Source organism: Pinus tabuliformis, chromosome 5_2, assembly GCF_031772625.1.
Source record: "Pinus tabuliformis cultivar Carrire ecotype Pingquan chromosome 5_2, CPIR1, whole genome shotgun sequence".
In the NCBI taxonomy this organism is placed as follows: Eukaryota; Viridiplantae; Streptophyta; class Pinopsida; order Pinales; family Pinaceae; genus Pinus; species Pinus tabuliformis.
The window spans coordinates 771,564,291-771,590,581 of NC_142306.1; the positions used below are offsets into that span (position 1 = coordinate 771,564,291).

Below are 26,291 nucleotides of genomic sequence, written 5' to 3' on the forward strand. Positions count from 1 at the left end.
TATAGACTCAAAAGCTCATGCAATTTACTAAAGCACATGAAAAGAATATACTTCTACTTTCAACCAGTGGAAGTCAATAGATAGATGAAAAAAATAAGAACAAGAAAAAGATAAATCAAAGGCACATAACACAAGATGTATATGGGGAAAAAGACTACTTAAAACCATGCTATCTATATTTCATAGATCATAAATATGAGTGAAGATACAAAGCTTTTTCTCACTAGCACAATTCCACACAAGTATGCTCAACTCTCTTAGCTTACAAGCTAGCTCAAGCCAAATCCTTAGCTTATTCGACATCTCTTCAAGCCCCTAATCTGTTTGCGTAATTCCTGGGATGAATAGCCTATATTTAAATGGAATTACTAATTCAAAAACCATGTAATCCAAACATAGGATCAATCTTTGATGTATGCATGATATTTACACTCTAGTAAATCATACAAATGATAGTAGATTGTTCCTCCACTCTAGTCTCAACTGGGTATTTCTCTAAACTGACATGCATGAGTTTCTCATGAGGGAATACTTTGTTAATGAGAGTGACACTAGTGGATCCACTAATGCACCAAATGATCATTAACTCTCTATTAGTTCCTCAAACAATTTGAGCTAATTTAACCTAACTTAACTCAGTAAATTGAGTGATCTATTCTCCAACTCAATTTGAACTCATACTGGACCCCTAAAATTTAGGGAGAACATATATGTGACTACAGAATGACTTCCAAATTGAAATTCCTAAGATAATTAAGGTAATTAAACTTAATTAGCTATTTACAAGTTTCTATGAGAATAGAATTCGATTTTAATTCTAAGTTTAATTCGATGACAAATTAAACTGGAATTTCTTGTTGCCATTTATCAACACTCACTCTCAAGAAGAAATGGATTACTAGCTACCTCAATCTTGTCTTTGTGAAACTAGAATTCACATCTTCAGAAAGATAAAATTGCAGACACTCAATAATATATTCTATTAATTGTTGAATGAGGAAATTACACACATATTTATACAATCAATAGTCTTAATATAGGAATGTTATCTTAGACGTACAGTAGTGTGGTTGAGAGATTCTCTCAATCACACACTAAACTAGGAGAAACTATATTCCTATTATGTAGGAACAAACTCCTCAAATAGAAAATTACAACCATAGACAAGTAGGAATTAATTATTTACAACTCCCCCCCTTAATGACTACTTGTAATGATAGTCAAATCCACCACCATCAGGCGAATTGCATGTACAAAACCTCCAAAAACACAATCTGCCGCCCTCGGACAGATCCACAACTTCTCTGATCCCGCGGATCCCCTTGAAGGTGAATTGGCGTGATCCTGAACGAAAAACCCGTGCCCATTGGCGCGATTAATGGCCTAACTAACGCGCCAGTTGGCCTTCCTGGTGCTGCTGTCAGCACGAAAAGCACGCCAATCCCCTTCTACTCAGAAAAAATAATCTGAGTCCGAGCCAGGTGTTCTGCAGTCCACCTGCTCAATTGAGCACAAAGCTCTCGTGTACACACAGCCACAAAGGCAAGCTTGTCAAACAACACATTGACATCCACGATTCCAGCCACAAAGGCACCTCAAGCCACATAGGCGATTCAGCCACAAAGGCAATCTGGCCACAAAGGCACTTCAGTCACAAAGACTATATAGATGGTTTCTGGCTCACCACCAACCCTCACATTCAGTGACAAAAGATGGTTTCAAGCTGACCATAAACCATTACAAAGTGGTTTTAAGATCACCACGAACTTTCAGATGCCTTTAAAAAATCTTACATCTGATTCCACATTTTGGAGTTTCTCGGTACATACAATGACTATTACAATAACATGCTAGGGAGTCTACTCCACAAGCCACACTAACTCAAACAAAAATCTACTTTGTTGTCCACCATAAACGTTGTTGCTCCTCCTTTATCTCATCTGTGAGGGGTCCACTGATAAAGAAACCGGAACATAGGCACTCACAGCCACACGAAGAGAACACAATTTTCCCTTCAAGAACAGTATTCCAGGACTCCACAGTCCAATCCTCCATCGGATTTCAGTATCAGATTCTCCTGGCATCACAACATAATGCCACTTCCCCTACTCACAGTATCAAGGCTAGTCACTGTTTTTAAGCATACTACCTCATGCTCGCTAACAATCTGCAGCATGATCTCAATCATCCTCCAATTTCTGATGTAGCTCCAATTGATGTCATTTTCACTGTCATGTGTTCACCATTCCCTACAAATATGCTTAGTGTTGGAATGACCAGTTCCAACACACTAAGCATTGTGACAATAGTTCGTCTTACTAATGTCACTTAAATTACAACTAGTTTCATTGGCATGACAGTTAATCAATATATTGCAACATCATCAGAGAATTAAAAAATACATTTCGACAATAGCATAAATTTCTCTATATATCGAGTAGCTCGAACATGGCCGCTCACGGCCTTCCAACATACAGATTTTGAAATGTAGAGAGTAGGAAATCGATCTAGTATTGCTGGCACAGCCGAATAATCATCTCGGCTTTTACCTCACCATTTTCTTGGAAATCCTTTGCATCTTTCTGGGCCTTATAAAGGAATTTTAAGAATATGCCCACTGCTTCTTTGTTCACGTCCTCCAGCCTTATTACCATGCTCCTTGACTCTTGCATGCCTGAATTTAACATCGCCTTGAAAACAATAGATCGACCTGACAGAATTGAACTGTGGGCAATGAATCGCCCACCATCTGGTGTACGTAGAACGACGTCCGCAGAGGAGTCATACCCAGGAACCGAATCCCACATTGTTAGAAACTGAATTCTAACCTCGAGAGACTTCAGTGTGGACTTTAGGGATTCATTTTCTTCCGTGGAGTTCTTCACTGGAAACCTGAACACCACCCGAAGACGACTCCAGATCCGCTTTCCTTGCAAGCACATATCCGAAAAAAACTTCGGATCAAACTTCACTCTAACAGCAGCAAATGAGCCTGAATCGATCTGTGACTCTCAATTGTCCTACATAAGTCTGCCCGCTTTAAAACTAGGCTTCTGTCTTCGCGCACAGTAGCCCCATACGAGCTCGAACTGCACAGCTCCTCGACTGATTCCTTATCACGCCCGAAGCTATGCCTGCATAAAACGCATGGTACCACACACAGATTGGTGAGAGGAGTTCAGCTGAAGCTGGAGGTGAAAGGAACGTGAGACAGATCAGCATCAAATAACAGAGCACCAAGAAATCACATTTTCTCGTAGAGGAACGCATTGTGTCGAATATGGATCTGTTCACCCCCAGATGTCTGCAAGTCTCACCAAATATAGCAGAACATCTGATAGCTCTTCACCAAGATGTTCTTTCTCTGCAGAACTCCAGCCTGGAAGACCTTTTCGAACCTCGCCCTTCCATTGAAATATTTCAGACAGTTCACCCACTTCTCCCACAAGAGCCAAGAGAGGATTGCAGGGACTGTGGAACTGATCCCAATTTCTCTCCCTGGCGAACTCCGCCATTTTCCTCTGCAACTCTTCGATCGTAATGCCACCGCCGCCAGCCACCTCCTTCCTAGAATCCTCATCTGAATTTCCCCTTCGCCTTTCATTTTCCTGGCTGGAAATCATGCACTAACTATACAAAAGACAATTTGAGACAACTCACCTGCCCAAAACCAGAATCGAAACCAAAATCTCGAGAAATCTGGAAGGGGCAGAAAATTCCAAGGTCAGGAACTCTGCATATTCTATTTGCCTGGGCATTCTACTAAATGGGACAATATATTCACTAACAACACATGTGATATATACATTCATATACGGTACTGTATTGTTTAACGCTCTCGACGAAATGTATTTACATGGCTGCTGTGGTGAGGTAACATTTGTTGCCTGCCGGTCCGCCTAACAACAATCCCGAATCCGCTTCTCCAGTTTCGATTCCCGTGCCAGCGCTGACTAAAGATCACCCACCTTTGAGCTCCTCGGTAGATTCAGAGGCCAAGATGATAAAGAAAGCACAAAACAAGAAACTAGATGCCTCTGAGAGCTTCGACAAACGAGCCCTTCTAAAAAATCAATATATATACTCCGTCAAGCGGTTGAGAAGCTACGAGCAACCGTAATTCAAACAATCATGTCCTCCATAAACCCATATCCATCACCATCTCCATTTGATAATCTCCTGCATCTTCTGAAAAATTACTAGACAACCCCCTTCTGATGATGATGATATGCAACAGAATATAGACTAGAGGAATAAAACTTTAAAGAATATATATCTGTTGTTACTATCCCACAGCACTAGGACTCAGACAACATAGCCATTTTCTCTGCTTATGTTGAAATTCCCCTTTTCCATGCTCCTCTTTCGCTGCCTGAATTTCGGGGTTAGCGCCTGATTCTGCACCGGTCTTCTTTTCGTCTTTTGCTTTGTTAAATATTACGGTGAACCCTTCTCCGGTCACTGGGTCGTTGACATCCCAGTCACCAAACTTGGGTAGTGATCGGCCCGACATCTATAACGCCTCCCTGATCGCCTAGCCAAATCAAATTCGAACAAGTCACCTGCGATTTGCTGCAATTTTGCGTCTTTGCCTCCTCTAATGACTTCTGCTCAAGCTGCAACCGATAGGAAGGAAACAAATGCTGCAGTTTAATAATTCAATGAGGATGAATGCAGCGCGATCGATGAAGCAAACAGATTCACCACACCGCACCGCCATTGTGCTTTCCAGGGAACTGGTTACCAATGCAACCTCCACGCTGTATAATCGATGATGGACAAACTAAAAACAAATACTTATCAATTATTTCCCTCAGCCAAGGAAGGTCCAAGCCTAGGAGGGGCGAGGCCCTCATGGGCTCTGATACCAAGATAAAATTGCAGACACTCAATAATATATTCTATTAATTGTTGAATGAGGAAATTACACACATATTTATACAATCAATAGTCTTAAGATAGGAATTCTATCTTAGACGTACAGTAGTGTGGTTGAGAGATTCTCTCAACCACACACTAAACTAGGAGAAACTATATTCCTATTATGTAGGAACAAAGAATAGAAAATTACAACCATAGACAAGTAGGAATTAATTATTTCCAACTCAGAATGCCTTTGTCAACATGTCAGTATCTTTCTCGTTCGTGGGAATGTACTCTAACAATATAATCCACCTCAATACACAATCTCTGAGATGATGATATCAGATATCAATATGCTTGGACTAATCATGAAAAGCTAGATTTTCACAGAGTTTGGTACAACTCTAATTATCCGAGTAAATCACAGTCAGATCCATCTGCTCACCAAACAAGCAAACCTGGATCTTCCTATTGGCATGAGGGGGCTTGGACCCATGTTCAGAGTTTGTTGCACTAACCAAAAAAATCCTACACTACCGTCCCTTCTGACAACAACCTGCGTAGCGTAAGCTATAGCCTCACCCGAGGTTGTATTGGGGGATGCTAGAACTAAACTTCTGTATCCATAAGGCTATGTCACATGTTTTAAGGTGTTTCCTATAGTTTTAGTTCTGATTTGGCCTTCGCGAACCCTTACTCATGAAACACAAGTGATTTTTAGATAAAGAGAGTTATAAGATTTGTGTAACCATCTAATCATGCATGAATATCATCTAATAGTTGATCCGGATCTTTGTGGAGTAATTATGATAAAATATATATAAATATCATTCAGTTGTGTGTAAGTACAAAAAATACATAAGTGCATAAAAACAGACACAAAATTGCTTCAAATATCTTTTATTAGTTCAGATCTTCCTTATACAACTTTCCAGACCCTATGCGCATAGTTGCAGGGGCCTTTGCACTGAGCAACGGACTTACCAAGGTCTATGCGCACTTAGCTGTAGGAGCCTTACTGTTTTCCCAAAACATAGAAATATCTACAATTACAGGCTCACAATTATTTCATCCATCAAGTCCTTCTCCAATCGATTCCCTTAGACTCGTTAAGACACTCTTTTATCAAAACCATGGGAAGATCTCAAAACAATATCAAAATATAAGGGGTTTTGAACTTCCTAAAATGCCCTGACTCCTATTTTACATGTGCTACTCGTGCTCCACTCCTCGAAATGCGGAGACTTACAATATTTTAACAAAATTGACCCAGGGGACCCTATCCTAGCACTTCCTCATCCAAATGGGCTCACATGTTTCTTGACTCACATCCATGTACTCTTCCTATGCCAAACTAAGTGCAACTGATATTTGTTTCTTGCTGTACCAATGAATTGCCACTCACCCAATAGTGAAGATCCCTCCTGATGTTCTCTTCTGGTCTAATGGATTCCCTACCCAATATGCATCGGTGAAGCCTTGAAACTTCACTCCCTTTTTATGTCTATACCATAATCCATACTAAGAAGTTCCCTTGAGGTATCTCAACACGTGCTTTGCTACCTTCCAATATGGCTCGGTAGGCTTAACCATCGATTGAATAGGCTGGTTTACTAGATAGCATATATCCAATTGTGTGTTCACCAAATACATGAGTGGACCCATAAGCTACCTATAAATAGTAGCTTCGACTACTTCCCCTGAAGTAATGTTGTCCTTCCTCCAGTTACCTGCTAGAGGAGTCTCAATGGGTTTGCTGCTCTCCATGTTGATCTCCTGTGTGTCTCATTGGTATACTTGGCCTAAGACAAAAAAAAATCCCCACCCCCCTACCATACCTCCATGCCAATAAATTAATGCATGAGCCCCAAGTCCTTCATATCAAACTCTTTTTCAAGGTCCTCCTTGCAAGACTTGATCAACTAATCATCACCTATTAGTATAAGATCATCAACATAAAGTACAATGATCAAAAGCTTACCTTCCACCATTATGTGGTACTGGTTCGCATCCACTTCACTCTTCATGAAGCCCAACCTAATCAAATATCTATCTATCATGGTGTACCAAGAAATGGGTTCTTGCTTCACCCCATACAATGCATTCTTCAGTTGACACACATGCAACTCATGGTTAAAGGTTTCAAAACCTTAACGCTTCTCCATGTACACCTCCTCCTCAATCATGTAATTAAAGAAGGTTGTCTTTACATACATCTAATGTATCTTCCAACCCATTTGTGATGATAGTTCCAATATGGATCTGATTGATGAGTACTTTTCAACAGGAGAAAAGGCCTCATCATAGTCAATCCCCTCTACCCATGAAAAGCCACGGGCTACAAATCTAGCCTTATGCTTCTCCACACTACCATATGTAGCTTTATTTAGCTTGAAAAGCCAACAAGAGCTCACCATTGACTTGTCCTCTAGTCTTGGGACCACATCCAAAACACTGTTACGAGCTATGGATTCATACTCCTCCACCTTGGCATCAACTAAAACCAGCTACTACACTGCTTCCTTAAAGTAAGATAGCTTTGTAAAAACACATTCGCCCATAAGATCCATGTATCCAATATACCTCTTAGGTAGCCTCTTGTGCCTGTACTAAGAAGTGGGTGCTCCCACATTCTCCTATGCATCACACAATAATCGCTCAGCCCCTTTGGTGCACTTTCTTCCCTCTCTAGAAGACTCTACCTGAGTCGATGTCTCCACTCCCGAATCCTCTGCATCTTTCTGCTCCACATCAATTTCAGGTTTCGACAAGCTTAGGAGATAAAATCTCCTCATCTGCATGTATCTCAAGCTCCCTCTGAAGGGAAACTTTCGTGGCATTCTCCTCATCCAAACTGAAATCCCTGCAAACCACTGCCATCTGGCTAGTTGACAAGTATAGCCAATAATTTTGAGGTGTATCACTGTACCCCACAAATATCCCCAACTCTATTATCAGCTCAAGATTCTTCTATACATCTTTGGTCATGTGTAAATGTACCGAAGACCCAAAAATCCTGAAGTGACCAACATCTGTCCTCTTACTGGAATAAACTTCCTCTAGTCTCTTCATATTAAGTATCCGATGTGGGCTACAATTTTGAACATAAACTATTGTTCTGCATGCCTCAGCCCACAAGTGTAGTGGTAGGACTTGATCAAGCTACATTGGCCTCGCTAACCCTACTATGCTTTCGTTCTTCCTCTCAGCAACCCCATTTTGTTGACGGTTGTGGGGTGCCATCAACTCCTGTTTAATCCCTTCCACTGCATAGAAGTTCCTATTCTCATTTGAGACATATTCACCACCATTATCACGCTATATATATTTAACCTTCTTGTTCGACGCTTTCTCCACCAATGCTTTAAACTCAGAATTTTTTTTGAAGGTTTGATCATTTTTGTACATGAACAATATCCAACATTTCCGAGAAATGCCATCAATAGATATAAAATAATACGTGTTTGGCCATGGATGCTCTCGAGAATGGTGCACACACATATGAATAGACTCACTCCAGAATAACCTCTGCAGGAATTTCTTTGTTGTGAAAGGAAGACCTCGTGTATTTTCCCAAAGTACACCCCTTGCATATATCAACTTGCTCAAGCGTACCTTTGGGAAGACTAGTAGAGATATGTTTCAATATCCTCAGAGACCCATGATGCAAGTGGACCAATCGTGTATGCCACAACTCACCAACATATCAAATCTGCACCTATTCTTCTTTTGTGCTCAAAGAAGCACACTCATCTACCTCCATCATATAGAGAGATTCTTCACCAAATCTCTGTCTTATTTACTTTACCCATGGCTATGTGTTGTAGCAACACATTTCCTTTTGATAATAACACATCATAGCATCTATCCTAAAGCATGGCAATGGATACTAAGTTCTTCTTCAGTGCGATCACATACATAAAATTATTCAAGGTGAGGGGAGAACCATGCTCCCTCTGAAAAGTAATCATGCCCAATCTAGTAACACTATACTTCTCGTCGTCACCAATCTCGATATGCATTTGGAGATCTTTCTCCTCCAGGTCACTGAATAACCCGTTGTCGCCATGCATGTAGAATGAAGTTCCACTGTCTAATTACCATACACTTCCCATCATTGATGACACCATGCATGCAACTACGAAAATTTCAAATTTGAATTGAGAGGCCAAAGTCTCACCCACCACCCCTCTTAAGGACTTCTTCTTGGACTTCTTGAGTGGACAATTTGTAGCAAAATGGCCTAGATCATGACAATGAAAGGACTTAAGTTACATCATGTCTTCCTTCTTACCTCCATGATAAGAATCTATTTTGGAATGGGAAGCTTTGCCTTTCCCTTTCTTCTCCTTAATCACTAAGGAATAGTTATCTTAATCATCAGTCTTTGATGAACAATCATCTGTGGTGTTCCTCCTGATCTTCTCCAACACCAAATTCGACTAAAATCATTCACAATCCGGAAACTTCTCCTGACCTTTGACAGAGCCTTGATAACTATGCCAACTCTTCGGGAGTCCTAGAAGAGAAAGGCTCACCATATCATCTTTGGAAACTGGGATTCCAACACTTCCAAGTTCGTTACAACATTGAGTTAACATGGTCAAGTATTTTCGAATAGTTTCACCTTTCTCCATTTTGATTTTTTGAAGTTTTTCCTTTAGTGCCAATTTCTGTTGGTCACTGTTGTTCTGATACAAGTCCATCAATTCTTTCCACATAGCATACAAAGTTTCCTTTCCATTCAGATTCGAGAAAATGTGGTCTCTAAATCCCTCAAGGACTATTCACCTCACCTTTTCCACGCATTTCTTCTATTTGGCAAAATTATGTGCATCCAATGTTGCTGGCTTAGGAATTTATTGATCAATGAATTCCTTAAAGCCATTATCCTCTAGCATAGCCTCCATTCCATCCCTCTAGGATATAAAATTTGAGCTGCATTCCAAGGCATACTCGACCCACAAACCATAGAATGCCTTCTATCGATCCTGAAGTATGTATCCCAAATTTGAATTTCACCTATAACCTGTAACTCAAAACTTTGAAATCTCCTCTACTATATTGTTCTTAGATCTGATACCATGTAGAAAATCCTATAGATTCACAAGCTCATGCAATGTGCTAAAGCACATGAAAAAAATTCACTTCTACTTTCAACTAGTGGAAGCCAATAGATTGATGAAAACTATAAGAACAAGAAGAAGATTAATCAATGGTAGATAACACAAGATGTATCTGGGGAAATACATTTCTCAAAGCCCCGCTATCTGTATTGCATATATCAGAAATATGAGTGATGATAAAAATCTTGGTCTCACTAGAACAATTCCACACAAGTATGCTCAACTCTCTTAGCTCAAAAGCTAGCTCAAGACAAATCCTTAGCATATTCAGTATCTCTCTAAGCCCCTAACCTCTTTGTGTAATTCCTAGGATGAATAACATGTATTTAAAGGTAATTCATCTTCCAAAACTACGAAATCCAAACATAGGATCAATATCTGATGCGTGCATGATATTTACAGTCCAGTAAATCATACAACTGATAGTACATTGTCCCTACACTCTAGTCTCAACTCGGCCTTTCTCTGAACTGACATGAAAGATTTTTTAATGAGGGAATCTTTAGTTTACTAGAGTGACACTGGTGGATGCACTAGTTCACCAACTGACTGTTAACTCTCTATTAGTTCCTAAAATAGTTCAGAACTAATTTAACTAAACTTAACTGAGTAAATTGTGATCTAATTTCCAACTCAATTTAAAGTCATATAGGACCCCTAAAATTTAGGGAGAACATATACATGACTACAGAGAGACTTCCAACTTGAAAATACTAAGCTAATTAATTCAATTAAACATAATTAACTATTTACAAGTTTCTATGAGAATAGAATTCGATTTTAATTCTCAGTTTCATTTAAGGACAGATTAAACTAGAATTTCTTGTTGCCATTTCTCAACCCTCTTCAATTGATAATTGTTTGTAATGTATTTCTACCTTTTATTTATTATTAGATTCTTCTCTTAATATTATTTTATTCTTATCATCAAACAACTACCAAGACAATAAGATCAATAATACACAAGAATATAGGATATAGGATACAAGGTAAGGCAAAAACCTCTCCACTTGAGAGGAAAAACCACAAATATCTTCTCTTCTTAAAAATTCCTCAAATAAAAAATCATGAGACCTCTAGACCAATACCAATACCCTTCCAAGAACAAGTCATACTTTGTTGATGATGTGATTATTTTGTCCAAGTCAAACCTAGTCAAATCTCTTCCAGCGACACAACTTCGACCCTCAAATACATAATTCCGTCCTCTATTGCAAGACTAAAAATTTTTGCCCCTGTAACAGCTACGGCCTCTACATGTGTGAGAAAATATAGTGCTTCCAAGGCTTCCTTTGACCTTCGATTGAGTTTCTACTAATTCTAGGGCTTGAGGATGAACTAATAGAGCTTTCTTGGACCTTCCTTCTACAATTTATTCAAAGCTGATCTTGCAGTAGAAAAACCCTAGCCTTCTTCTTTTGCATGTGAGAGAGAGGGAGAGAAGCAAATAACACAAACACCCATCCTTCATCCTTCATCCATCTTCACTAGCCTTCTTTTGCTCTTCCCTAGATTGAATGATGAGAAGACGAGTGAGTGTTCATAGGAGGTCAATTTCCCTCCTATATAGGCTTCCAAGGAGGACTACATACCCTTATTGAGGCCAACTTCTTACACTAGTAGAAAATGAGAAATTGGTGACTAGGTGACTACACAAGTAGGTCACCACAACTTTTCCAAGTGAAATACTACCAAAAATGAGAAATCTTATGTGACCGAACTAAAAACGACTAACATAAATCACTAATGTAGTCGCGGGTTAAAATATGTGACTAGCTAATATGTATTACAACTAAAATGACTAACATGAATGACTAATTTAGTCTAAGAACAAAAATACAACTACCTACCAAGTACTACAATAATATGACTCAATTTTTTATGTTAGTAATCTTAATTGTGTCAAGCAATCTAAACTAACAAGTGATAGGGGATTGAAAGGTTGTTAAAGATTGGTTGAAAGGTTATCCTTCCTTAAAGACTTCTTCATCCTCACATGGTGTATAGGTGAGCCAACTTTTCATTATTTATCTGTAATAATTTGTATTTATTCTTAATAAAAAAAATTATTTTATTTATTTTTTAAAAATCTATTCATTGAATCTAATTGGATCTACTTCCAATTTGAAGAACAAACTAAAATTTTAAGACTATAATATCAAATAAAAGCTACTTTAATTTCATATTAACTAACCTAGATCCATCTTAACCCTAGATATATCAAATGTCGAGAGGGATCCAATATCTTGAGGTGAAAATTCTTTTTTTCTAGTGAAAAACTTGAGGAAATGTTTCCACCTCGAGATATTGGATCCCTCTTGGAACTTGATAGTTATAGGGTTAGTATCGATCTAGGTTGGTTATATAATGCTATATAAAATCTATATTTGCATTTTTGTCTCTTTTTTATTCCCTCTCTCTATCCCACCCCCCAAACATACACACACTCTCTCTCCATATCTTCTCCTTCTCTGTCTATCTCTCTCTTCCTCTTCTCTCCCTCTCTATCTATATCATTCTCTCTATTCCCTCCTACTATCCTCTCTCCCTCACTCTCTCTCCATGACTCCCTTGTCACCCCCTCTCTCTCCACCTTTCTCCCTCTATTTTTTTATTGTTGCCTCCCTCTCCTGCCCCCTTCAATTGAACTTCTCTCTCCTCATCTCTATCTTCCTTCCTCTCTATCCCTTATCTCCAACCTCCCTATATATCTCCCCCCAAATCACTCTGCCTCTCTCTCTCTCTCTTCCATCCAACTCTATCACTATCTCCCCCCCTTCCCTGTCCTTATCCATCTCTGTGTCTCCATCTCTCTCCCTTCCCCTTCTCTCCCTATCTCTATCCTCTCCTCTTCTTTCTCTTCCCCACTATCCTCTCTCCCTCACTCTATCTCCATCTCTCTCCTCACTGCCTCTCCATTTCAATCAATATATGCATTATCATAATCATTAAACCCTTTGTACAATTAGGACATGCTATCATTTGATGAATTGTTGGCCGCAATAAAGATCTTGATTATCATAATCATTAAACCATCAACTCTAGATGAAATATATGCTTTGATCATATAAACCCTTGAAATTGTTTACCCATAACAACAAAAATCATCTTTAGTAAAAAGGAATAACTCTCCAGAGTCCAAATTCACACCTATGTACAAATGGAAAATATATCCACATCCAATGACCTTGCCCTTCCTCCATCTAATCGTTGATGCTCTCCTAAGGTGATTCCCATGAAAATTCCACCTGGGGTTTGAATCCCATGAAATCCATAGATCATGTTGATGATCTTCCTTCTGATAGCATTTCCTCGTAGATATCAACAAGACATAGAAAAATGCAATGGTATAATGTGATGTTGTAATCTATGAATATTTTATTTGAACCCAGCGCTAAATTGGAAATGAAAAAAGAAAAGAAATACTTATAATGGAAAAAATAAAATAAATATTTATAATATTAAAGAAAATATATAAATTGCAATTGTCTTAAATTATTTATGTTTAATAAGAATTTGTTATTTTGGCGTAAGACTGTAAATTAAAAAGAAGAAAAATAAGGTAAAAATTATATTGGGATGAGTGTAAACATTTAAATATGGCCTCAATTAATAATAAAAAGTTAAATTAATAAAAATAATATAATTCAATTTGTTATATTATGATTTTGCTAGTAACTTGTGAATAGGATTTGTTACAATACCATGGGCCAATACCATGGTTTATCAATACTACAAGTCTAAAAACCATAACTTATTTCACAACCAAAATATTTTATATCAATATGACAAGTTTAACGTATTTCACAACAAAAATATTGTATAACAATATGACAAGTTTCTTAACTGTGGATATTCACCCCCATTAGATATTATTAACTTGTAAAAAATAGCCTTTGTTAAAATGCCATGGGTCAATACCATGGATTATCAATACAACATGCCCAAAACACATAAATTATTTCACAATCAAAATATTTTATAGCAATATGACAAGAATTTTAACCATAAATATTCACCCTCACTTTACCATGGATATTAACTTGCAAGTCAGACTTATTACAATACCATGGGCCAATACCGTGGCTTATCAATACCACATGCCAAAAAGCCATAACTTATTTCATACTAAAAATATTTTATTTTAATTTAAGTTCACAACATTTTTATAAATGAATCTAAAGGGGAAAATGTTACAATTCGAGATATCTCAAAACCCTCTATCCTCATGACTACTAAAAATATTCCCATGGAAATTAAATTAAGGTTTTAATAAAATTAAGCTAAGATGGATCTATGTTTGTTCTATATATACCATCTTAGCTTAATTTTATTACAACCTTAATTTAATTTCCATGGGAATATTTTTAGTAGTCTAGAGGATAGAGGATTGTAATGTTTTCCCCTTTAGATTGATTTAAAAAAAAATTGTAAACTTAAATTAAAATAAAATATTTTTAGTATGAAATAAGTTGTGGTTTTTTCATGTGGTATTGATAAGCCATGGTATTGGCCCATGGTATTGTAACAAATATGATTTACAAGTTAATATCCATGGTAAAGTGAAGGTGGACATCCATGGTTAAAATTCTCATCATATTGTTATAAAATATTTTGATTGTGAAATAATTTATGTGTTTTGGGCATGTGGTATTGATAATCCATGGTATTGACCCATGGTATTGTAAGAAAGACTATTTTTTACAAGTTAATAATATCTAACGTAATGTGGGGGTGAATATCCACGGTTAAGAAACTTGTCATATTGTTATGAAATATTTTGGTTGTGAAATAAGTTATGGTTTTTGGACTTGTAGTATTGATAAACCATGGTATTGGCCCATGGTATTGTAACAAAGCCTATTCACAAACTTAGTAACAAAATCAAAATATAACAAATTGAATTATATTATTTTTATTATTAATTTAGGCCATATTTAAATGTTTACACTCATCCCAATATCATTTTTAACTTATTCTTCTTCTCTTAAATTTACATCTTATGCCAAAATAACAAATTCTTAGTAAAAATAAATCATTTAACCCAATTGCTATTTATATATTTTATTTTATATTATAAATATTTATTTTATTTTTTCCACTTTAAATATTTATTTTCTTTTTCATTTCCAATTTAGCATTGGGTTCAAATAAAATATTCATAGATTACAACATCACATTGTAGCACTACATTTTTCTCTGTCTTGTTGATATTTGCGTGGAAATGCCAGAAGAAGGAAGATCATCAACATGATCTATGGATTTAATGGGATTCGAACCCCAGGAGGACTTTGCATGGGAAACCCATTAGGAGAACATCAACGATTAGATGGAAGAAGGGCAAGGTCATTGGATGTGGATATTTTGGCCATTTGTACATGGGTGTGAATTTGGACTCTGGAGAGTTTGTCTTTTTTACTAAAGGTGGTTTTTGTTCTTATGGGTAAACAATTTAGAGGGTTTATATGATAAAAGCATAAATTTCATCTAGAGTTGAGGATTTAATGATTATGATATGGGCAAGTAAGCATTTTGCATGTCCTTATTATACAAATCAGTTCGCTTCTCCCTAACTTTTCTAGGGTCAGAATGCATGAAATTTTATTTTTTCTTTTTCACCATTTTTTAGTGGTTGATTGTTTGTGTAGTGGACTCTACCATGACCAAATTCAAAGGGCTTGAGTGATGCAAGAAAATTATCTGGTAGGACTCAAATACTAGACCTTCCTCAAACTTTGTTACATGAAATTAAAATTTCATGTAATAGTGAACATAAAATATTTTCTGTTTCATCCTTCGATTTCGATCTCAATGCCTACACTTTTAGACCATGTTACTATATTTTAAGTAGAATATACTTAGATCCATTAAAACTGACAACTCTCCAAATTTTAGGTTAATTTTAGCTAAAAAGAAGGAACCTAAATGGCTTTCACAATTCAGACTGAATGATTACAGATAATGATTGAAAATGGAGAACCCAAATGGTCTACTAAATTTTACCCACCCATCAGTTTCCAAGACTTCTGTTATTATTCTAAACCTAGAGCATATAAGAAGAAGAGGAGCTTGGATGAGGTGGACCTTGACCTGCTTGATACTTTTCAAAAGTTGGGCATGCCCTTGACTAGAAGACGAGATCATAGAAAATTTTAGGGGCGAATGTTCGCCCTTTGGCGAAATTAAGGGGTTTTAAATTTTTAGTGGGCCAATATTTTGTATCATAGTACATTTTTACAATCACCTCAAAAACCCACCTTATTTTAAGGGAGAGGTTAAAAAAGGTAAATTTAATCCTTGAAATTAGAAGTTACAACCTTCCATTCACCCATTTTCAAGAATAGGTTTTATTTAAGTGAATCCTATGGGCCAAAGGCCCAAATACCATATTTATAAAAGAGGTATGGTAAATTAATAAAAATATAAATAAATGAGAGGTATGGTAAATAAATAAAACATTTCTTATATTTACTCCATAAGTCACCTTATATACACGCAAGGGTGTAAACAAATAAAAATATAAGTAAAGTGGAGGTATGGTAAATAAATAAAATGTCATTTTACACTTACTCAAAAGGTATGGTAAATAAATAAAAATATAAATAAACTACACACATCGTAAACAAATAAAACCTCTTTTTATATTTAGTCCATAACCCTCGATCTATTTATGAAGGCTCAAGAAAATAAAACCTCTTTTTATATTTAGTCCATAACCCTCGATCTATTTATGAAGGCTCAAGAAAGAGGTTTTATTTAAGTGAATCCTATGGGCCAAATACCATATTTGTAAAAGAGGTATGGTAAATTAATAAAAATATAAATAAACGAGAGGTATGGTAAACAAATAAAACATTTTTTTACATTTACTCCATAAGTCACCTTATATTTACGAACACTCAAAAAATGCGTTATATTTAGGTGAAACCTCTCGGCAAAATACTATGGGACTATATTGTTATTAATACCATGCAAAAAAACATTATTAACCCTACTATTAGTATTAATAAAAATAAAAATGGCACATGGTATGACCCATGGTATTCACCAAAATGGCACATGGTATTAACCCATGGTATTCACCTAGAATGTAGCCTATTTAAATGGGGGAATTAAACCAGCATAGATCCATATTTACTATGAATCTACTCACCCCCGATAGGTATCAAATATCGTGATATGCAAAATAGCATAGAGTGAAAAAATATTTGATCTGATCAAGAGTAAAAATGGATGTTGTAATTTAATGTATGTTAAACATTTTAGCTTGGTTAAAATAAAAATCAACTATTAATTTTATTAATTTTTATAAATTACTACTAGTAATTTGTAAGCTCTAGGTTTATGATAACCCATGGTATTGACCCATGGTAATACCATGGTATTCATGTGAGCATAGACTATTTAAAGGGTAAATTCTATCATTTTAGATCCATCTTAATTCTGGGTCTACCATGTGCTCAGATGGATAAATAGATTTCATCCCCCTAAGAGTGGTAGATGTGGAGTTAAGACGGATATAGGTTTGTTTTTATGATAATGAAGATATTTAATAGACTTAGGAAATTAGATTGTAAAGACATCTTAAGGTGAATGGTTAAAGCATAGACATTGGAAAAGTATATTTGTATACTTCTGCTTTAAACTAAAAGAAATTCAGGGCTAAAAGGAATTGATTTATTGCAGTAGTCATCCTTCTATAACTTTCCAACATATGCTGGAGTAAACAAATTGTAGTTTGGGTAATTTTTCTACTTGCAAATAGGAACATACTTGTGTATTGGCAGGGTGGTTACGAGGTCCCTAGAAGTGATGAATTTGAATTTTTCTTGGTTTTATATATAGTATTAGGTTTTTTCTCATGCTTTCTGTGAATGGCACGGGTGAAATTTATCCTACACCAACTAGGTTATTGATATGTAATTTCGGTAATTTTGATTTCAAAAGATATTTTAAAGAAAAGCAATGATTTCATTTGTGTATTCAATAAACACAAGAATTTATAATTGAGTAAAATATTTGCCATGCCTGGTGAGAGATTCGCTAAAAAATGATATATACATATCATATTATTGATAAAATCGCCTTCCATTTTTCATATAGACCATGTAGATTCGCCCATTTATTATACATGTAAATTTAGGGGGGTTCTTAAAATTTTCCCTAGAAGAGATTGGCCAATGTTGTTGTAGATGTTGTTTTTGACAGTGTTTTCATTGCTACCATGCATAGGTAGAGTCTATAGGTAGATGAGGTTATCTTTTGTTCGTTATAAGAGGTAATTCGGGAGTATCTTGATCTAGTCAGGAAGTAGCTTGGAAGGGTTGTTCCTAGTGTTGATAACAGTTATGTTGCATTGTATATTTTTTTTTAGTGATAACTCTTTCTATTAAGTCCCGAAGCACACTTTGTCACCCATGGAAATATCCACATATTTCAGGATGAATGAGATGGAGACCAGGCAGTTTGAGAGGACTCTTATTGTTGTAGATGAGAGGAGTTTTGTGAAGTGAGAGGAGTTCTATGACATATAAGGATGCACTGAACCATTATATGACACAAATCATCTCCATGCCAGAGTAGTTTATCTCCATTGCATCGATGGAGAAACGATAAATTATTCCACTATAAGTAACTGGTATGCAAGGGACGAGGAAGAAAAGAAGTTTGTGCGATGGAGACAAATCAAGGATTTTGTGGACCTCAATAGAGATTGGTTGGACAATCACCTGGAAATACTCAATCATTTTTTTCAAAGGCGATGATGAAGTTGGAGAGTTCTATAACGTTGCCTTGAAAAATAACTATCAATAGGGGGGACAAACATTATCCATACAGGGAAGAATTTCAGGAGTAGGAATGTTTCTAAAATTATATCTATAGGCAAGTCAACGAACTAAAACAGAGGATTAGTGCAGGTGCACCCAAATTCTCATAATGCATGGAATTTGCACAGAGTGGTTTGATGCCCATTGGTGACTAGGAAGCTGCAAATACTTATCATTACATTCAGGTACAATTTGAGTTGCATTCTAAAGTATCTAATTTCATTTATTGATATTCCTTCTTGTGTCCTTTTCTCTCTTAATTTCAATGTGGTAGGATTGGAATGGGTTAAAAAATCAATCATATCATTGAGTAAAATATACACCCAGATTTCACTACATGTCATTGCACATACTCTCTATTTTTGATACAGTTATAAGTGAGAAATATGATGTGTGCACAACTAAAAATCCTAGAAGGCATGATGAATATAGTCTTAGCATGGAAATTTAAATCAAGAATCGTAAAATATCAATAAATTTGTGACAAGGAGTAAAAAACAAAATAAAAGATTCTATGCCAACATTGTCTATTTAGTGCAAGATACTACTAATATTTCATAATTTTCAGAGATTATGGATGTCATGAATATTCCCTCAAGCAAAGTTACTGACTTGAAGATAAGATGATCAGTGAAACTATTTACTTTAAATAGTCTAAATTTAGGTAATTAAAAAAAGTTTGAAAATCACTAGAAAAATCACCCCCACATCATTTTATTTCCAGTTCTACAAGATAATATTGAATAAAATTATGAGCAGTTCCATTTAAATTGAACTTAAATAAAATATCAAATAGGGTTGATTCCTAAGCCGTACATCCTCCCTTTCGAGAGGTTGATTGCTGAAATCGGAAAAAAATACCTGAGATTTCTACCGTTTGCTTCAGAAATGGGTTTGTGGAAACTAGAGAAGGAGCGAATACGATGGTGCCAGAGAGGGTTTTTGTAGGTACCTATTATGTGATCATCAGGTCCCGTGACCAAGGAATCATTGATGATCACAACGCTGGATCCGTTTACCTACATGCCATTTTCTATGAGGTCCCAGACAAATTTCCTTACACGCTTTTATCCATGAACCAGAGTACGACAATGTTGCACCTGCATGGTCATTGTTTGGATTTCGGTTGGTCCTTCCCTCTATGGAATGTAGTATTAGCTTTAGATTCATCATAGATCTAACAGATAAGGTATACAGAAGACCGAGCAGCCCACACCACGACCAGATCTGGAGGTCGGTACATGCCACATCGTTCTACTCCGGATCACAGTCCCAAATAGTAGAGAAGGGTAATACATGGGCATTGCTGACAGGAGCCTGAAAATTCCTAAGACATTTTCCGACCCTACCAGATGAAATACAAATAACCTGGCCACAGGTTTTACTGGAACCTATGGAGTTGGATCAACATATCAACAGAAAAATACTAGAATATTCCGTGGAACTAATAAAAATGAAACTCATACACCAAAAAGGCATGTTAGGCAAGCAGATCAGTGCTGATCTTGCACGTTAGATCAAGATGAATCTCTGCACGGAAGCAACGGGAAACTTAGATCTGACAAATCCAAGCACATGGGTAACATATTCAGAAACATGGTAGGCCGACACAGACCTAGATGAGGAGGATCTGATACATATTTTCATTAAAGCACTGGAAGACAATACCTTTTTCTAGAGGATCTGGGAAGGGAAGAAGATACAGGAGCTAAAAAAAAATCCAGAACAGATTAGGTATAGTAGCATACCAGCAAAATATGGTCTACTGAGGCCATAATTTACAAGAAAATCATACACCCCATGATTATGGCATCATCACAGACTCAAGTACAATAATTAAATTGCGTCTAAGGGGTGGAAGTGTCGGAACCAACTAAAAAAGAACAGGATCCTTCAAGGAAGTAGTCAAAGGCAAGGTCAAAGTGCAAGGCAAAATTGGAACATCAGTTGAGCTTCCAGGACCCTACATTATAGAACAAAAATATGAGAATCCTATACTCACCGTGTTATGTCTGAGGTAAAATATATGTACATAGATCTCTATTCCAAATTAGTTATATGCATATTCTATGGGTTTTGACCAAAATTTGATGTTTTGTACCAATGGTTTTCTGAGGCCTCGTCTCTAGACTGTGAGATATACTTATTCCCCAAAGGTTTTTTATATTCAGATTTAGAACATAACAAGAAAGAGAATATATCCTCAACAAGGGGTCATGGTTATGGGGCAATGTAAGACTATTTATGACCCCTTGGTTCCTGGAATTCGATGCCAACACAATGGTGGTATCAAAGATGCCAGTGTGGGTCAGGTTGCATAACCTCTTGTTACATTTTTGGCATCACAATGTATTAATCACCATAGGGAATGTATTGGGAAAATTCCTAAAGACTGATGAGGACAAAATCTCAAGGGGGATACTCACATTTTCCAGCATATGTGTTGAGGTAGACCTCAGTGAGGGACTACTAGAAAGCATAAACTTGAATTTCAGTAATACACAGTGGACACAACCACTAGATTATGAAAACACAAATTTCCGATGTTGTGGATGTCTACAAACAGGACCCCTCCACAGTGCCTGTCCTAAAGAAAAACAAACTCCCAAATGGAACAAGAAGCAGCAGAAATAGCCAAAAGGATGACAATGTACAACCCCCTTGGAGGAAGAAGTAGAAAAAGAAGAAAAAACAACATACAAAGCAAAAATAGAGGATCAAAAATATTAGAAAAGCAAACTAAAGGAGGAGGAAGATCCCAACAACCGAACACAGCACAAAACAACTCAACTAACAACGATGGAAATAATGGACATCAACCGAACTCATGGATTAGAGGGATCTGATTCTGACAAAGACAATCGCACTGAAAATCAGCTTTCCATTGTAACAGCCACTCCAAACACTGGAGGTTAGCGTAAAGTGGAAAAAAAGAAAGGGAGAAAAGAATAATAGTCAATTTTTTATTTTTATTTTTTTACTTTTAGCCTATCTTGCATGCTGTGAAAATAGGTACAGACCATATGCATATGCCTCTTAGCATCTACAAAATGTAATTTTACCATTATAAATAAAATTACAATTTTTTCCAAGGGAAAAAAAATAAACAGGGTTGATGCTTTTAAAAGCTATATCCATCATTAAATATAAGATATGACAAGTATGGCTCATAATTTTAAAGGTTATATCCATCACCAACTATAAGATAAGAGTTAATGATATGAGAAATTTTTTGTCTTCATATAACATGTAAATGTCATATTACTTATAACTCAACATATTTTATCTTATTGTGCATATGTTAATTGCATAACTTCAATCTAGGTAATTTTTTACATTTAAATTGTCAAATATGTACAAGTTACATGACACTAGCTTAAATCTGCACACAAATAAAATATCAAAAATATGGTAGGGGAATGAGTAAGAATTTATGGCATGGGAATGAGTAACCATTGTCACACTGGTTTAAGATTTCCCCTTGGTTACTCAAGAACCAATTCAATGCTATTTTTGGTGGAGCATTAAGTTATTAACCGAATATAAAAAAAGTTTAGTCTCTTAAATCACTGAAAAGGGATATTTAGTATGTTATATAGAAGTTACATTTCACATCGCTATATCTACACTCACGTAACTATAATATTAGAAACTCATTTTTTTATATAGATGTTACATTTCATGTACCTATAGAAATTACATTTACGTGTTTTAGATAAAATTTGCATTTTACATAGCTATATCTACCCTGAAATAACTATAATATTCCAACTCCAATTCTTTCACACTTTTCAACATTCTAAAGATTTGTCTATTTTAGTGTGATTATGCAAATAAATAGTTGATATTTTTTGAGACATCTCCTATTTGAAAAATTTTGAATTCTTAAGTGACATCTTGGGTAGGTTTTTGTTATTACCATATATCATGTTTTAAGTAAATGGTGTTTTATAATTCACCCAATAGACTTTAGGAGTAACCTTGAATTGCATACTTCCATTATACATCTAATATTTGCAACCTTTTTCAGGTGAAGAACCAAATAGCCCATGTTGGTCATGTAGCAAGTACATCAAGAATTGGGGAATATCAATTATTCTATTTCCAGAGGGGGATAGATCCAAAGAAGGAAATGACCGCTATCATAAATGGCTTTTGTCAGGTTGTATTTAATGAAATCCCACTATAATTTGCTACTAAAGTAAATCAATTGATGAATTTGAAGCTTGAAGGTACTGTTGAATAGGTGTGGTAAGCGATCCCTATAACATTATCTATTTACATGATTCTAATTCCATGAGATGGTGTGTTAATAACACTATTGTCTAGTGAAAGGTGCTAGATGTAGATAGCTTTCTCATGTCCTACACGTAAATCGTATCATTATATTTCTATAAAATCTAAGAATGTGTTCAAAGTTTGTCCCAGATAAGGAAGTATGTATGTAATCTTGAATTTATCTATGTTGTAAAAATTTCAAGAATAAAGTTTTCATTTCAAATAAATGGGATCTACCATGTAAGTTTACTTTACTATATGAAATTCTTGAATTGTTAGATCCCAACTAGTTAGGGTTGAATTTATTTTTGTTGTAATGAGATTAAGAATAAAGTTGTCATTTTAATCACTAAAATATACCATGTAAGATTTATTCACTACATGAAATAGTTTATTTATTAGATCCCAGCTTATTAGGATTATGAAGAGTCCTCTTTCATGACAATATTAATGAATTCTCTATTATTGCTCAAAGAATTACATATTACAGAAAGGTGGAAAATAAATGAGATGTAGTCGAATGGTTTCTGTTTTAAAATGTGTGGAGGGAGTATAAAATCATTTTCAGTTGTGTTCAAATATTTTGGAGCACCCACTAAAGTGCTTCATTTCCTGACTAGTTAATTCCATTTCTACTATCCCATTTCTTCTAGAAGTCCTTCTCCAAAGTGATCCCTTAATTATCTTTGAGGGAAATTTATTACTTGTTTGGAACCCACGGATTACAATTTGATTAGGAGCATGGGATGAGAAAGATTCATATCCTTTATATTCCGCAAGTTAAAAACATATTGAACGATTGCCTTTCTGTTTAATTGATATGAAAATCACTCAAACATTTGTTAGGATTTTGAGACCCTTTTCAATGATTTTTATTTTTACTTTATTTTTATGTTCTAAGTTATGTTCTCAATTATATAAATTAAATAAAAGGTGAAAATGATGCAATGGAAGGATTTTATGTTTTAGTGCCTAAGAGTGCCTTGCTAATGTGAAGGGCTTGGTATTTTCTTGACTGAAGATTAGTTGCATATGACTTCCTAGCATTTCTTTTAATTTCATTTTTGTTGTGTTTATATTGCTATCCTTGAAGTTCATGATCTACTTCGTGTGTAATAGGAAGTATTAACTACTAAGCACTCTCAAAGGTGATATTGATGGGCGACTAACTTTAAATGTTCCTACTTGAAACTTTAGTATTACATGGTAATGCAAAGAAATTATTAATCAATATTAAAGGTAAGATGATTAACCTATGTATTGCTTCTTTTATTGTCATATAATTACTTAATTTTCGCCCCCAATAATATATTTGAGGCTAATTTTTTGTTGTTACTTGTAGAGCTTCCCTTTGGCTCAGAAAAACATCAAGGATAAATGTCCATTGCATTGGCATTGGACATCATCAAAGAGTAATTTAACAAAAGAAGTAGAGGACATGGGAGAAATTGGTACAATGAGTAGATAATCGTTAGAGAAACACCAAGGCACCATAATTTCTTATGTATTTAGATTTACCTGAAATTAACTAGTCACAAAAAAGTACCTTTTTTTCCCTGAATATTTTCATGTATACGCAAATAGTAAAAATGCAATTTCAAACTAATTATTCAAACTAATAATTATTTGATAGGCATAATTTATATTTAAATAGTATAATATGATTAATATTATAGGAAACAACTATAGGGTGTGACTATGAGGAGCATTGTGACAATATATGCACACTTCTCATTGTATTAGACAATCATCTCTTAGAGTGTGATATCCATCAAACAAAATGTACTCCCAGAGGCCGTTGTGGGATTGGAATTTTTTCTTTCAGTGTAAAAGTGGTGATATGCTTCCATAAGGTTTTGACACTGCTCACAGCTAGCACCTTCATTTAACCAAGTGATGTACTCATCTTGGAAAGATGAATCATTTTGTCTCCACAATCTAATATGATGTTGGATCAATCTCATGATACTAAGAAGATAGGTCATAATAGCGAGGAGATTTTAATATGGGCAAAAGAATATCCAAATTTAAGGAACATGACTCTTTTATAACAAGCAATAAGGATATTTTTTACACTGATTTTTCTTTTCCATTTGTTTTCACAAGTTATCTATTGCCTGGTATTTTAAACATGTAAATTAGTTGGTATGATTGTGCCTAAGGTTTTGCTTCAGGTTGAATACTAAGTTCTTGAGGTGTTAGTTTCTATGGTGACATTTTATTTGCTTTGTTTATACATGTCATCTAGCTGCATAGTAGCCACTAGCAAATGTTGAGGTATATGTCGTATAATTTTTTTATATTCTACTTTATTTTATGTTCAAGTATTCATCGTCTTTCATGTCTTATACTCTGCATTGTATCTTCTTTCATTTTCAGGAGAGTAACTCGATATTTATGGTAAGAAGCAAAAATTGAAGACAGAGGAGAACAATAACACTAGAGCAACAAATGAAAAATGAGAGAGAGAAGAGAATTTGTCTAGTAATATCCTTAGAGCCAATATCTTTCATAAGTAACACTCATAGACACTAATGTTCAAGCTTTCAAAGTTGGTGAATTCACTTGCAATGCTTTGGCAACAAAGTGATAATGTTTTGAAATGATGAAACAATATTTCATATGTAAATTGTAGTCCAACAAATATTAAGTTGGAAACTCATATTGTAATACTTGATATTTTATATTATAAAATTTATATGGTTCAAATTATTTTTATTTGCACTTGATAGTATTTAGTCTTGTAATTAGCATATGTAACTTTTTGTTATCATATTAGATAAACATTTACATTGTATGACATTTTTTTTAAATTTAGTCGCAAAATAATACTAATTAATTTATGTTGATTAATAATGAACACATAAAATCAATTTAAAACTACTAAATTAGTAGTTTATATTAATTAATGATGAATACAAATAAAATGAATATATGACTAAATTAGTCTTTTATAATGATTATGAATGAAATTAAATGAAATTTATAGAATCTACTAAATCAATAGTTTATATAATGAATATTAAAATATCAAAAAACGATAAATGAATACTGCAAATGGTAATTTTTTTATTAAAATGATGACTAAATTTTGCATATATATGACTATTAGTAGCTAATTTACAATATCTTATAACACAACCACCATTTTGGTCATATTTCTTAGGTCATTAATTGGTTTTCTCGAGGATTCATA

At 35.2% G+C, this 26,291-nt stretch overlaps 1 pseudogene; it reads right to left on the reverse strand.

Moving 5' to 3' along the window:
* Positions 1–4,226: 4,226 nt before the first annotated feature.
* On the reverse strand, positions 4,227–4,513 carry LOC149161555 (protein NOI4 pseudogene; annotated as a pseudogene).
* Positions 4,514–26,291: the final 21,778 nt, after the last annotated feature.